The sequence below is a fragment of the Pipra filicauda genome, unplaced genomic scaffold (genome assembly GCF_003945595.2).
Source record: "Pipra filicauda isolate LSUMZ 115617 unplaced genomic scaffold, ASM394559v2 scaffold48_size3843733_pilon, whole genome shotgun sequence".
Lineage (NCBI taxonomy): Eukaryota > Metazoa > Chordata > Aves > Passeriformes > Pipridae > Pipra > Pipra filicauda.
Window position 1 is genome coordinate 3,797,313 of NW_024104631.1, and position 13,033 is coordinate 3,810,345.

General features: G+C 42.5%; 1 protein-coding gene across 1 annotated transcript in view; it reads left to right on the forward strand.

The window, feature by feature from the left end:
• RREB1 (ras responsive element binding protein 1) overlaps positions 1-13,033 on the forward strand; it is a gene marked incomplete at its 3' end in the record, with an annotated part of 103,057 nt that overhangs the window by 69,552 nt on the left and 20,472 nt on the right. The gene's annotated exons all lie outside the window — the stretch shown is intronic.

Sequence of the window (13,033 nt, forward strand, 5' to 3'; positions counted from 1 at the left end):
TACATCCTGCTTAGGTACTTGTAGACTGTTTATGCACCATGTCAGGATCAGGTCTCAGAGTTTGGGAAATTTTTTTTTTTTGGCACATGCGAAACACCACATGCAACAACCACATGCAGAAGTCTTTGAAACTCAAATTGGAAGATCTGGATCGCAGAAGCTATGCTTTGAAGCACGCTTAAAAAGGGTCCTATCAAAGAAGGTATTTCTTCTTTTAATTAAGAAGGAACTTTCATTCTCAATCTTATTTTCAGTACTAGATAATTTTCCCAAACTTCTCTTTTTAATTCACTATGAAGAGACAAACGGCTGGTTTTTTAAAGCAAGGTATGGTACTATTCTGATGTTTGAGTTAAATCTTTTTTAAACAACACTTTTTGTGTGTTGTGTGTATATTGCTGAGTGAGTTTCTTGGGAAAGATAGAAAATGCCCATGCTGGGGGGTAACCTGTGAATTTTGATGTTTTAACCTACCACCTTTGCTGGCAAACAAAGAGTGTACGCATGTGGAAGATTGTAATGCGCTGGTCAGAGGATGAGTGTTGGATCCTGATAAAGGCTTAGGCGTTGAGATGCGTAAGCTTTAGAGGTTTCCCTGCTTGCTTTAACATGGGCCTGTGTTTCAAGGGCAGGCATGTGCACAGGCCGCCTGTGACTTTGCAAATATCCAGTAGGCAGAGTGTCCTCAAGAGCTGGCTGAATCCATCCTCTCCCTACATTTCACCTGTGAATCGCTCCCTTGTTATTTATGGCATTGGCCTGCTTCCAGTATGTTGTGTGTGCTTTGTAGGGTGCAGTGCAGTAACAATGCCCAGCCTATAAGTACAAATAGGATCTCTGCAGTGTAGCACAGGGAGGCTGGCATTTGCTTTAGATGGGAATTTTGGAGGCAGAGCATAGCCAAATGTGGTGATGAACTCTCTCGTTTTTCCAGAAGAGGAGAGGAACTGCCTTATTACAACATGGTTTGTTTTCTGGTGGTTTGCGAAGATGGCCAGGTGGAAATCTGGCATAGCTTTTAAAACCTTCATGCAAGATCTTGAAGCTAAAAACAAATACCCAAGGAACTCTCCACGCTGAAAGTGATTGACACTTCACGTGTGTGAAAAGGCTGTCCCTTATTGTCTTGCACAATAGAAATGTCTCTTTGGTCATCTCCTAAGGAGCTTTTATTTCAATGTACCAATTGGTAGGCAGTCCTCTGAAATATTAAGAAGCAGGCTGTATTACGGGCTTTTAAATGCATTCTTTATATGTGGGGGATGATTTAACCACTGTCAGCATGCTAGTGAAAGATAAGCTTCAGCAAACGCAAGTGCCCTAATTCTTGAGCAGGGATAATGAACACAAAGGACTAATTTCTGCTTCTAGTAATTGATGACTGTAGTTGTGGGATGCAGGTGATGTATGATAGCTGTTTTGGTTTTCTTTGCAATTAAAAAATGTTTGTTCCATTTTTTGCTAATACATTTTGTAAGTAAGGTTGGGGAAACAGGTGGAGGGAAGCTTTTTGGTCTCTCTCCTGTCAGCAGATACTATCCAGAGTAAATGTTTGGTATTCTGCTGGGATTCCCATGATTTGAAGAAGATTAAATTAGAAAGAACTAAAGAAAGAAAGGAAGGAATTTTTAATGGTCCCCAGGGAGAAGCCTGTGTCTTCCTCACTGTTGCTGAGCAGATTGGTCATCTTTTGTAAAGACTTTATATAAACTTCTATTTCATTCACATGACTCATGAATAGGATGCTCCAAAAAAATCCCTTCATTGATATCTTCAATGGTAAAAGACTGTGGATGAGCTCTTGTGCCACAGTACCTCTGGGCTCTCAGAGCTAAAAGGAGATGCCATGATTTTGGATATGTTACATGCTGCTTGTAGTCTTGGACAGTATCCCCCTTCAGTTATCATTAAAGAACAGCAAAGGAAGTTAACACAAAAACACAAATGCTGAGATCTGATTAGAATCAAGAGAAGCAAGGAAGTGCAGAGTTAAGATTTATATGCAGACCTTAATTAGCTCCATTGTTCTTGAGAACTGAAGCGTACACAATGAGGAACATTATACTTGCATCTCCAGAGCTCCTCACTACCTAAACATAAGAAAGACTTCAGTGTACTTTTCAGTCCTAGATTTTGTGTGTGTTGCCTTTAAGCAATAGCACAGCCTGATCTTGGGCACTGTAAGGTTGTGGTTTCTTATGTTTTTGTTTTCTGCAGGCAAAAAAAGGGAACACTTTTCTCTCAAGGAGTTTAGGTTTCTAGTGTGATTTGTGTCGAGGGGAAGGTGGTCTGATGTGGCAGAGTAATACCACCCTCCTCACAGGCAATAACATAAATCTCCGTATAACAGAGTGTATTGAGAGTAGCTTAGTGCTGCTTTGTTACCCATGTTACAGCTCAAATAAGCAGAACCCCCTTGACAGATTAGACTCTTGCCACAGAGCACATGGCAGTGCAAAACCTCGATCTTTCTACATAAGTACCCTTTCAGGAATATCACCTCCTCTGAAGGTCTAGTATTCTCAGGGATGTTTCCTCCCCTTCTCACCTTGACGAGCTACAAAATAAATACAAACCTTAACTCAGCAAGCACTAGAAAATCCAGGCGATCTTTGTGAGGAGTTGAGGTGCTTTTATTCCTCTGCCATAAACCTGACATTAACATGATTGTTGTGGAGATGTCAGCTCTCAAGGTTAAAAAGTAACATGTTGTTTGGTTCGCATTTTAGTTAGTGGTTTCTCTTATAGCTTGTACTTCAGTTGGGTGATTCTGTGTAGAAAATGCTGGTGGTGAGAAAGTTTGCTGAGAGAGTTTATATGTTAAGGTAATCTTTGTTCAGCCTGCTGTGCATGCACATCAGAAATACTTGCAGTGCTTCTCTGATGAACATATATTCCCTCTGTTCTTCCTGTTGTCTGGAAAGATTCTTGGGCCAAGTACCCACGAGAATGAGGAAAAAGTCTATCATGAACTGCACTTGTGGTTGCTGCCGTTACACCTTTAATGTATGTCTTCCAACTTTACCTTTTCTCCCCCCAGTATCTAACCTGCTCAACCTGTTCTAGTTCAGCGTGCTGAAACCAGCAAGCTGAACTAGAACATACCCCCTCTCAGGGTCAGCAAGTTTTTTCCTCTTTCTTTTCTTCCCTCTTTTAAAAATAGGCTATTCCTTAACAGTAGCTTGTAAGCATTTGGCGAAACTTCTCCAGCTGTAAAAAAAAAACAACCGAAAACACACCCAAAATGGTGAGGGGAATCTTTCCATTTGGACTTAGCCAGGCCCTTTCACTCTGGTTTTTGAACCATGATGCATAAAGCTTAGGCAAAGTATATATTTAATTGCAAAGGTCTATAAAGTAGTAGTGCCATTATACAACTGCTAAATAGCCGACAATATGCAAATACTGCTTTCTGTTTCTTGAGGGCGTCTGTAGATAGATATGCTGAGTTCTTCAGGCTGCTCTCTGAGCTGAAGTTTACCAAACACTCTGTGATTTTTTTGGTAAATCCTCAGAGTCAGCTCTCCAGTGCTGACTCATGTGAAAAGGTATCCTGAAACAGAGAAGGGGTACAACTTCTTTGGGGCCCATTTTTGCCATCAAGCTAATGGCAGTGGATGGTGCAGCTGACCTAGCTTGTTCCCACATCAAACCACTTCAGTGTGTTGTCTTTTTAGACAGTTTCAAACAGAGGGTAGAGAGAACAAAGTGACAGTTGCTCATGGACTTAACTGAATTTCTTTTGAGGGTGAAAGTTCCCAAACTCCTGTAAAGTAGCACAAGTCATGCAGGAACTTCTGTTTCCAGCTCCTACACTTAACTAAACAGACATGTAACAAGACATGAAACCTTTCCCTAGGCTTCTCTGCTCTGTGTGGAATGCTGTGAGGAAAGAGGACCACATGTTCAGGAACAGGAGAGGAAATGGGCTGAGCACGTGAAACCTCTTTTGCTGGGATGCCGTCCTCAGCGCTGGGAAGAGTTTGCACAACTTGTGTGTGTGTGTGCAGTGATAACCTCTTACTTCCTTGCCCCTCGAGTTACTTGGTGACTGCTGATATGAGGGTGATGCGGAGACCCTGCTGTAACGAAGATGCGCTTCTCTTATCTAGTGCAGCTTCCTTGCGTGCGTGCGTCTGTGTGTGTGTGTGTGTCGGGGGCAGATATTCAGTTCCATCTGCACAGCGTCCCCAGCATTGCTGTGCCTGGCTATTTTTTCTTCCTTGAGCTGTGTGACGCAGCAAGTTGTTCTGTGCTGTGTGCCATCAGGATTGCTCAACAGCAGAGTGTGAGAGGGAACCAACAGCATGAGGGCTTTGCCTGGTTCTGGGAAGTAGCTGGGTTTGGTTGGTTAGGAAAGGGGTGCGGTTTGTGGGGAGAGGCAGGATGTACCTAGGACTTCTTTGACTGTGTTTGCTCCTTAGCATAAACCTTTTCCTTGTTCTGATATACTTTCTCTAATTTTCTCTTTCTTTCTATCTCCTTGTTTTCCCTGTTACTAAATTTTAAAATTACTTTAATTGTCCTTACCATCTAATAACAGTTGTTTTCTTTTAACATGAAATTTCCTGAAAAATCAGTACTGAAGTAATTGATTAAGGTTGTACTGTATGTTAACTAAAGGACATGCCTGAAAACCAGAAATTTCCAAAAAGATTGAAGGAAACAGTTCAGAATGTCCCAGGCCAGGATTTTGGTACACTTCTAAAAATATTATTCCTGCTTAATTTTACTTTATTTTATTGTTGTTAATAAACTTTTTTCTCCAAGCTCAAGAAAGTACGGTGGCCTCAGAAGGATCTGATTTAATACTGTCTTCTGTGAAAGAGTTTCCTTCGTCTTGGAAGTCTCCTTACAGTTAATTTAGGTCTGCTCTGAATTTAATGCAGACTGTGAGCCGACAGCTTGGTGAAGTGATACTGGGAGGCTCACACTGCATTTCCCTTCTCTTTTGCCCTCCTTACGCCAGGATTGATGCAAACTGCAAATAAATGCTTTCTTTTGCTGTCCTTTGGGAAGCTTTGCTTTAGAGGCATGGTTTGAATCACTTCCCTGTCACAGCATCATCAGGCAAATATTTGTCTCCCATTTTTCCTTTGAGGTGTTCTGACAACGTTGCTGTTAGGGAACAGGAGTAACTTTGAGCCAAGCTGGGAATGCAGTTGTATCAATTTCAGCCTGTTTGAACTTGCTGAGTCTGCGTGGCAAGTAGTTGCTTAATGTGAATACAGCATAATTATTCAGAAATGGTACCCCCCCTCCCTTTGGATTTGTAGATCAGTATCTTTCCTCTCACTCATACTTACAACTTGCCTTTTATTCACAGCAAAGCAAAATTTTTCTCTATGATAAAAATACAGAATGCTCTGTGTGGATGTGTGTGTATCCTGTATCCTTAGGTATCATGTACTGGCAGCTGCGTGGCACTGGTTCACTTTGCAGACTGTCCTGGTAGCACTGAAAAGAGATTTCAAATCCATCATTTGAATTTAATCACAGGTGGCGTTTTCAGCCTTAGCATACCCAGCTAGTCTTGGTGGATCTGAATAATAACACTCATGTCATCCTAATGATGCTATCTGCTGGGAGAACCTCATTGCACAGGGAGACAGACAGTGTGGCAGCCTGTTTGAAACTTGGGGGGATGCTTCAGGCACATCTGTGTGGCACCTTGGATACGTGGGGGATGCCAAGGGGACTGCTACACCCATGTGCTGCCACATGCTGCTGTGTGGGTAGGCTCACCATGTTATCCCTGGAAGACAGTGCTAATAAGCACTGGAACCTCCGTGATGATAATGAGCCGTGCCGCTGTGCTGGCAGGATAGCAGTGCCTGGATGCCATGGGGAGCACTAGCTGGGGGATGTCCTGCTGTGTCTGGTTGCAGACAGCTGAAATGAGTCAGGGCTTCCCAATCTGATCCTTCCTGGGATCTGTTTGCCCCACCCTACCCTTTCACTGCATGCATTGCAGTGGCTTTCTTAATAGCATAGCCATGGAGACTTCTTGCTGTTCAGCTTCATTTTGTTTATCTCATGCTAGTGTTCAACACTGGTGACCACTAGAATATTTGGTGGTACTTGAAATTTGTTTTGAGATTGCTTTGCAGTTGTAAGAGGGCGTTTCCCATATGGTTGGGGTTTTGGTATTTGAATGTCTCTTGTCTTGCTGTGAAGTGTGCGTGCATGTCTGAGGGCTTTTTGGGTCATTTTTAGGTTTTTTTGAGGATACAAATATTAAACAAGTCAAGAAGAGAAGACAAACAGAAACTTGTCCAAGTACAGATCGTGTCTGATTTGCAAAATTACCTGCATCTTTCTGGTTCCTTACAGCTGGCAAGGGCTGAGTGGATTGCTCTCTTAAGTGGATGATGTTGGTAATTAACACTGGAAATACATTGTCAATACAGATTCTCTACATGTTTTAACAAACAAACAACTGACTAAACTCTTTAACCAAGGGTATAATGGTACTACACTTTTGAATTAAGTTCCAGTCATATTCAGGAGACTCTTAAGGAGGGAGTTAGCAGCAGGGTATTGAATGATTGCTCCTAAAAATACTGCTGCTTCACTTTCTCTTTGTTTAGGGTTTACTTCCTGTACTTCTAATCAAAAGGCAGAAGATTTAAAGAGGAGTTCCCTCTGTTTTCCTATATTTCTAGACAATTTGGGCTGAAGTATCATTTTTTTAAGCAGAATGAAACAAAAACAGTGACAAAAATGGCATGACACAGAGATCTCTGACAAGAGATGTTACCAGTGTAGTTTTAAAGGCTTTTTTCTCTTCCTCTGAGGCATTTTTCATTTCATGAGGCCTGAAGAACATCATGGTCCAAATTTCAATCTAACTTGGATGCGTCCTTTACTTCTATTGGTTCTGATATGATGGCACAAAGTTGAAGCTTTAACAAGTTTTTTTTAAAAGCTTTGTTTTTTTTAAAACAGAGATGTTTGGTCACGTTCTGAAGGACAGCCTTTTTTTTTTTCCTCTAAATTATTGAAAAAGTGTTTTTTGATTCTTTGGAGTTTGATTGCTGTTACTTGAGGGGAGCAATGTAAGTGAAAGATCTCGAGAAGGAAAACAGTGAAAGAGCTAAAGCAATTATATCAGCTAAATTGTGACTGACAAGCTCAATTCTTTGCAGACTAGCTTGGGAACTTGAGTAATTCTTTGTGTTGGAAAGGGAAAAAACCCTATATTTTAAATAAGTTGAAGGATGGAAAGCACTGATTTTTATTCTTAGTCTTTGATTTGAATGATTGGATGTGTGGCTCCCTTGTCTTTTGATAAGCATCAGATGTGTGAGGATTTTCCCCTTGGTTTTGATGTCAAACTGCTTAGAAATCACAAGGGAGATGAGGAATAGCCATGTGCAATACCGTAGAGTATAGGGTACATCTAGTGGTAAAGTGGAGAGACTTATAATAATATGTGGGATATGAAGCCAGAACTTGATACTGTCAGATGATCTCTCTGGACTGATAATGCCCGGATTCATTGGCCTCCCCACTGCGTTTCCACAGGCGTGGAGACATGAGGGAGGAGGAGGGTGTTTATACATACACTGGATTCTGTGCTCGAGAATTAATCTTGATTTAGATGCTGGGACTTTCCCAACCAGGCCTCAGTGAAATTGCGTGCTGCTCCCCCTCTGGACATGCTGCTCCTTCTAATCAGACCTACCTGGCATAAACCTCTCTTGACTGAAAGCCAGCAGTGCTTGTGCTGCCATAGTTATAAGGGAGAGGCTTAACCCTGGACCCTGCTCAAAGGCTGCAAATACACCCTTTTGTTCCATACCTTCCTTTTGCCTGGGCCTCCAAGTCCGACAGACCTTTTTTCTTAGGGATGTGAAGCATATCAGGAGCCATGGAAACTCAGGGTGCAGCCACGGTGTGCTTTTTTCTTCCCAGAATTAAGACGTGAGGGATTCCCACGCATGCTGAGGGATGCTTCCTCTTCAAGAACCAAAGTGGCGCTGATCGGGTTATCTGCATGCAAAGCAGGAGCTCCTGGTTTTGTTCATAATTCAGTGGGACCCGGAGCTGGGAGCAGCTGCATCTTGCAATTGCCTCCTTCAGGATTCTTTGGCTGCTCATTCTAGCCTTGAGCCAGCCAGTCAAAACCTGCCCACGTTCTGGTTTTGGCATTGAAGCTGTAGGCTGCCCTGTTTCGAGACCTCCAGAAAGCTTACACGATCAACATGCAAATCCCTTTGACATTAAGAAAATACATCAGCCCTTTCTGGAGATGCGGTAAAGACTGGGATGTGACCAGCAGGAGCTGTATGTCACTTCAGCGGGACACATGCTACCCCTGCCCTCCACATGAGTCACTTCCCATAGACACTGATCCAACACCATCCACAAGGAGAAGGAGTAAGGCACTTGAGTTCTGCATTTGCTTATTATTACAGAAGTCTCATCTTCAATGTAAAGTAGCGAAGTATTTCCTTGCTGCTGTTCTGGGCCAATAGTCACCCTTCTGAAATCATGCTCTGCATTACAGTGTGGGGTTGGAAACTTTTTCTGCCCGTTTGTCTTAAAAAAGGAAAAAAAAAGAGAAAAGAAACTGGGGAAATTCTTTTGTAGTATCATCTTAATCATTCTGCTCATGTGACCCTGAGAAGGGAGAGGAAAGTTGTAGCAGAGAAGAGGAAGTGGAAGGTGATTCTCAGGGGGAGGATGGAATGAAAGGCAGTCAAGCTCTTGAAAAAATGTGATTTTGTTGGTAGGGCTGACTGGCACACAGACCTGGCACAGTTGGATCCTCTTGGCTCACCTGTGAAATTCCTTGTTCAATAGGGAGAGAAGAGATTACAAGGAGAGCTTTTTCATGTACAGCTGTGCTGCGAAAAGCATAGTGTGTAGCAAGTTATTTCCTTTTTTTTGCATAGCAGTTCTTAAACATTTAGAGTTTATTCAGAGGTGGATCAGACATGTTTGGAAAAGACTTAATTTCCATTTTGGGATTATTGATTTCAAATTTTTCTGGTTCTCTGTCCTTATTTTAAATAGAGCTCCACCACCTTCTCTGAGGTTAATCAAGGCTAGCTAGCACTTAGTGCAAAGGAGTCCTCCCTAATATTAAGCTCAATTTTTTATCTCCTTCCTGTCATCCTGTGTATCATGGTTGCATTTTAGTGTTCTACCCTCGGTACTGTCCCAAGTGTATATGTACTTGCATGCTGGGGAGACTAATAACCACTATATGAAGTACAGATTTCAGGGCTCTGTACCTTCCTGAGCTTGTCTGCTGTGCTTGAGTTGGTCTGTAGGATGGCTCAGAGCCACAGTTCATTGATTTAAATTGGAAAAAAAGAGCCAAGTTTCATCTGCTGTGGCTCTGGCTGTCTTCTGAGCTGCAGTAGTGGTCACTTCTGAGCTGCTGGCACATGTTACTGTAACTTGCATCTGCAGATGAATATGAGCATTTCTGTGCATGTCCTTATTTTGCCCTTCTTTTTTTGAACTACATTCTCACTTAAAGTGTTGAGTGTTTATCTTTATTTTTTAGAACTGATGAATGTCCTATCATTTTCCTTTATCATTGTAAGATGCTGAAAGCCAGGCTGACTTATGAGCCTGTCTTTCGCATTCAAAGTATGCCAGTGTTGTCAGGCCAAAATATGTTGTTATAGTCACAATGGGAAAATAACTTCTAAGCACAGCTTTGTTCCTGTTCTTCTTGTATCTTGGCAGGCTAAAGTGAGGTCGAACATTTCCAGTGTTACATGTAAGATCTAATCAAGGCAAACTCTTCTAAAGGAGGATAAGGCAATACAAATACTTCCCCCCCCCCCCCCTTAATTATGGCTAGGAAACTTTTTAAGTAGAAGAAGTCTTGGTGAAGGGAGTATTTAAAAGAAAGGTTGTGGATGTGGATGTGACTTGGCATCTGCTGCAGTTCACCCATATTGGGTGATAAATGTTTTCTCGAGGCAGAATGACATCCATGTTGCAAAGTAAAAGAGAGAGATGAAGATTGTGTCTATCCTTTGTACTTCTTGGCTTTATCTTCCCGCTTATCTTGGGCTGTAGCTCTAGTAATCTTTTTCCTCTCCACCCTTAACTTGATGTAGTGAAACTTGCTTAACCTGCCAAAGGAACAACCTGCTGGCTGTAATGCAGGCAGGTTGCGAATTTCTTTGAGAACTCTGGAACCTGCTGCTTTGGTTTCAGATTTTTCTTTTTTTCCCTAATGATCACATGCAGAGAACTATCACAGTGGCTGTGATGTTTGACCTATACAGTAAAAGTCAAAGGTGCAGTCAGGGTGTCTTCCTGTTTATAGCTTGATAGCTCAGGCTGCTTCCTTTCAAATATGCAAAACTAAAACATGAAGGGATTACCACATTCCTTGCTGTGGGTACAGATTCTGCTCTGGCTTTCAGGGCATGGCAAAAGCGCACACGTTGCAGGAAGGAGAACTGCAAGCTGGGGGGAGCCAGTGAGGGACACCAGACGTAGCAAAGCCCCATTACTGTGGTGCTGCACCCTTTAGCGAGCCCTGCCTTACTGGCATACTTTATATTGCAAACACAGCTGAACTGTTTTTGGGACTTGCAGGAGCCAGTGTGTTTGCGTGCATTAGGTCATGCCAGGCAGAGGTGCCAGATTGGACTGGCACTAACCTGGAGATCTCAAGAGTTTTTCCTGTTGGTATGCTGTGGATGTGCCATCAGGCCCCTCTCAAGTAGCAGTTCCATCAAAATAAGCAGAGTTCAACAGGTGGACAAACAGCAGGAGGAAAGAACGTAGCCCTAAGGAAGGGCTGTTTTACATGGGTAGCTGCTAAACAGGAGTTGTGCATACTTGTTAATGGCTGAAAAGAGACTTTAAAAGAAAATAGGAAGAAAAAATCCCACGCTTAATGCATAGCAGGTTTTTTGTTGTTTGTTTGTTTACTGGATGAATGTAATTTAGCTTGACCGATTTGGCTCTCTAGCTATCTGAAAAGTAACCGGCCGAGTAGTATTAGCTGTGCATCAGTCAAGGTGCCAGAGGGTTAAGCAATCAGACCATGTGGGTGTGTCTGGGGTGGGGGGACAGAGAGGCACATGCAAAAGCCTTTGTCTCGCTTTCAAGAGATCACTGAAACTGGAAAGCAGTCTTTACCAGAAAGAAATAATAAAAACACAGACCAACGAACCATCTTCCAGATTCAGCTTTGCCTGTGTAATTGAATGCTATGTTTTCATGTTCCTAGGTGCTTTTCAAGTTATATCTTCAGTAATTGTGGACAGAAACCCTTTGAACAAATAACTGGTTTCTTCTCCCTTATTTTTGTGTGAATACAGAAAACTGCTGCTCGTGCTGTTATCACCCATAAGAGAAGCTCTAGATAGTATGAGAAGTTAGATCAGTGCCACCGGGGAAAAACAAACAACCAAAAAAAAAAATTAGGTAGTACAGTACCTATAGATGCCTTCCCTGCAGATTTTGTGAGATCCGGTAGCACTGGATTCATGTGGATTAATCAGTTGCTTTGTGCTTGTGGTGCCAGGGCTACCAGAGGGCTGAGGCAGGGGAGTGCACAGCACTCTGGAGGCTGTGTCAGCACTCCAGCTTCTCTCTGGGTTCTGTCAAACCTGGAGAGAGCAAAACTCTCAGAACTTCATCCTTCCTTCTGCTCCCAGTTGGACAATCAGCAGGGAAAGAGGTCAGACAAATTCAGCAGCATTTCCATGATTCTGTGTCCAGTCTGCTGGGCATATCTGCACATAAATGTGACTGAGAGGTGTCACCAGTGTCTGTCCACCGTTTGTATGACCAGTGCAGGTTGCTGGGGATCTGGAGAAACCACGTTTTTTTTTTCCTCATGTGTTTGACGGGTGCTGAAAGAAGGCGGTAGCTGAACAGCCATTTTAGTCTTGCATCGGTTCTGGTATGTGTGGTGCTTTTCCTTGAGGCTGTTCCCTCATAACACCCTCAGAAGCCTGGCTGTAGTTTGAGACAGTAGTTTAGATGCCTTCTTTGTTTTTTTTAAAAGGTTCAGAGGTTGTGAAAGGAAACATTAAAAAAAGCATTTTGTGATGAGACAGTCTTCCGAGCAGCTCCAGTGGAGTCTGCTTGTGGGTCATAGAATCATAGAATCATCTGGGTTGGAAGGGACCTCTGAGATCATCAAGTCCTACCCTTGATCCACTACCACCATGGTTACTAGACCATGGCACTAAGTGCCACATCCAGTCTCATCTTAAGAACCTCCAGGGACGGAGAATCCACCAGTTCCCTGGGCAGCCCATTCCAATGCCTGATTACCCTCTCTGTAGAATTTCTTCCTAATATCTCCCTTAGCAGAGCTTAAGACCATACCCTCTTGTCCTCAGGTCAGTTTGGTCCTGAGTGTTATCTTGAAGTATCATGCCCTTGGCATCCAAAACTAAAACGGATTTAATGTCATAACACCCAGGCAGTTATGAGGACATGCAAGACTCGTCTAGGTTACAACATTCTCTCGTGTTGGAACATGATAGTGCGCAGTTGTGGATGTGACTTTTCTGAAAGATGTGCCCAAATGCCATTAACATTGTCTCCCTTCTGTTTTTTTGAAGTCATTCATACGGACAAATGGCCAACTCTGTCCTGCACTCCAATATCTAGCTATTAGAAGCAAAAATTTCCGTTGTATCTAGGAGCAGAAGTTTGATTTTTTTTTTTCCAAGTCGAAGTGAGGCTAAAGGCCCTATATTTAAAAAAATGTACAATTTGAGCTTTGAGTTCTCAGAAAAAGAAGCATGGAAGTAATACCTTTCATCTAACTGAAGGGAACTAGATGGCAGTATCTTCCTCAGGTTGCAAATATGGAAAACCAATAGGCAATTGGGTCAGGTACACAGATATTAATGAGATTGCTTCTTGAGTCATTTTGCCCCTCTCCTTTTCTCCATGTCTTTGTGACAAGAAATAGTTGTTTTCCTGGGAAAGCAGGTTTGTGAACATGCCTTGGAAGTATGGAGTTTCACAAGTTATACCTGTTGCTGTTTACCACTGTGACCAGATATATCTTGACTTGAAAGCTGCAGTT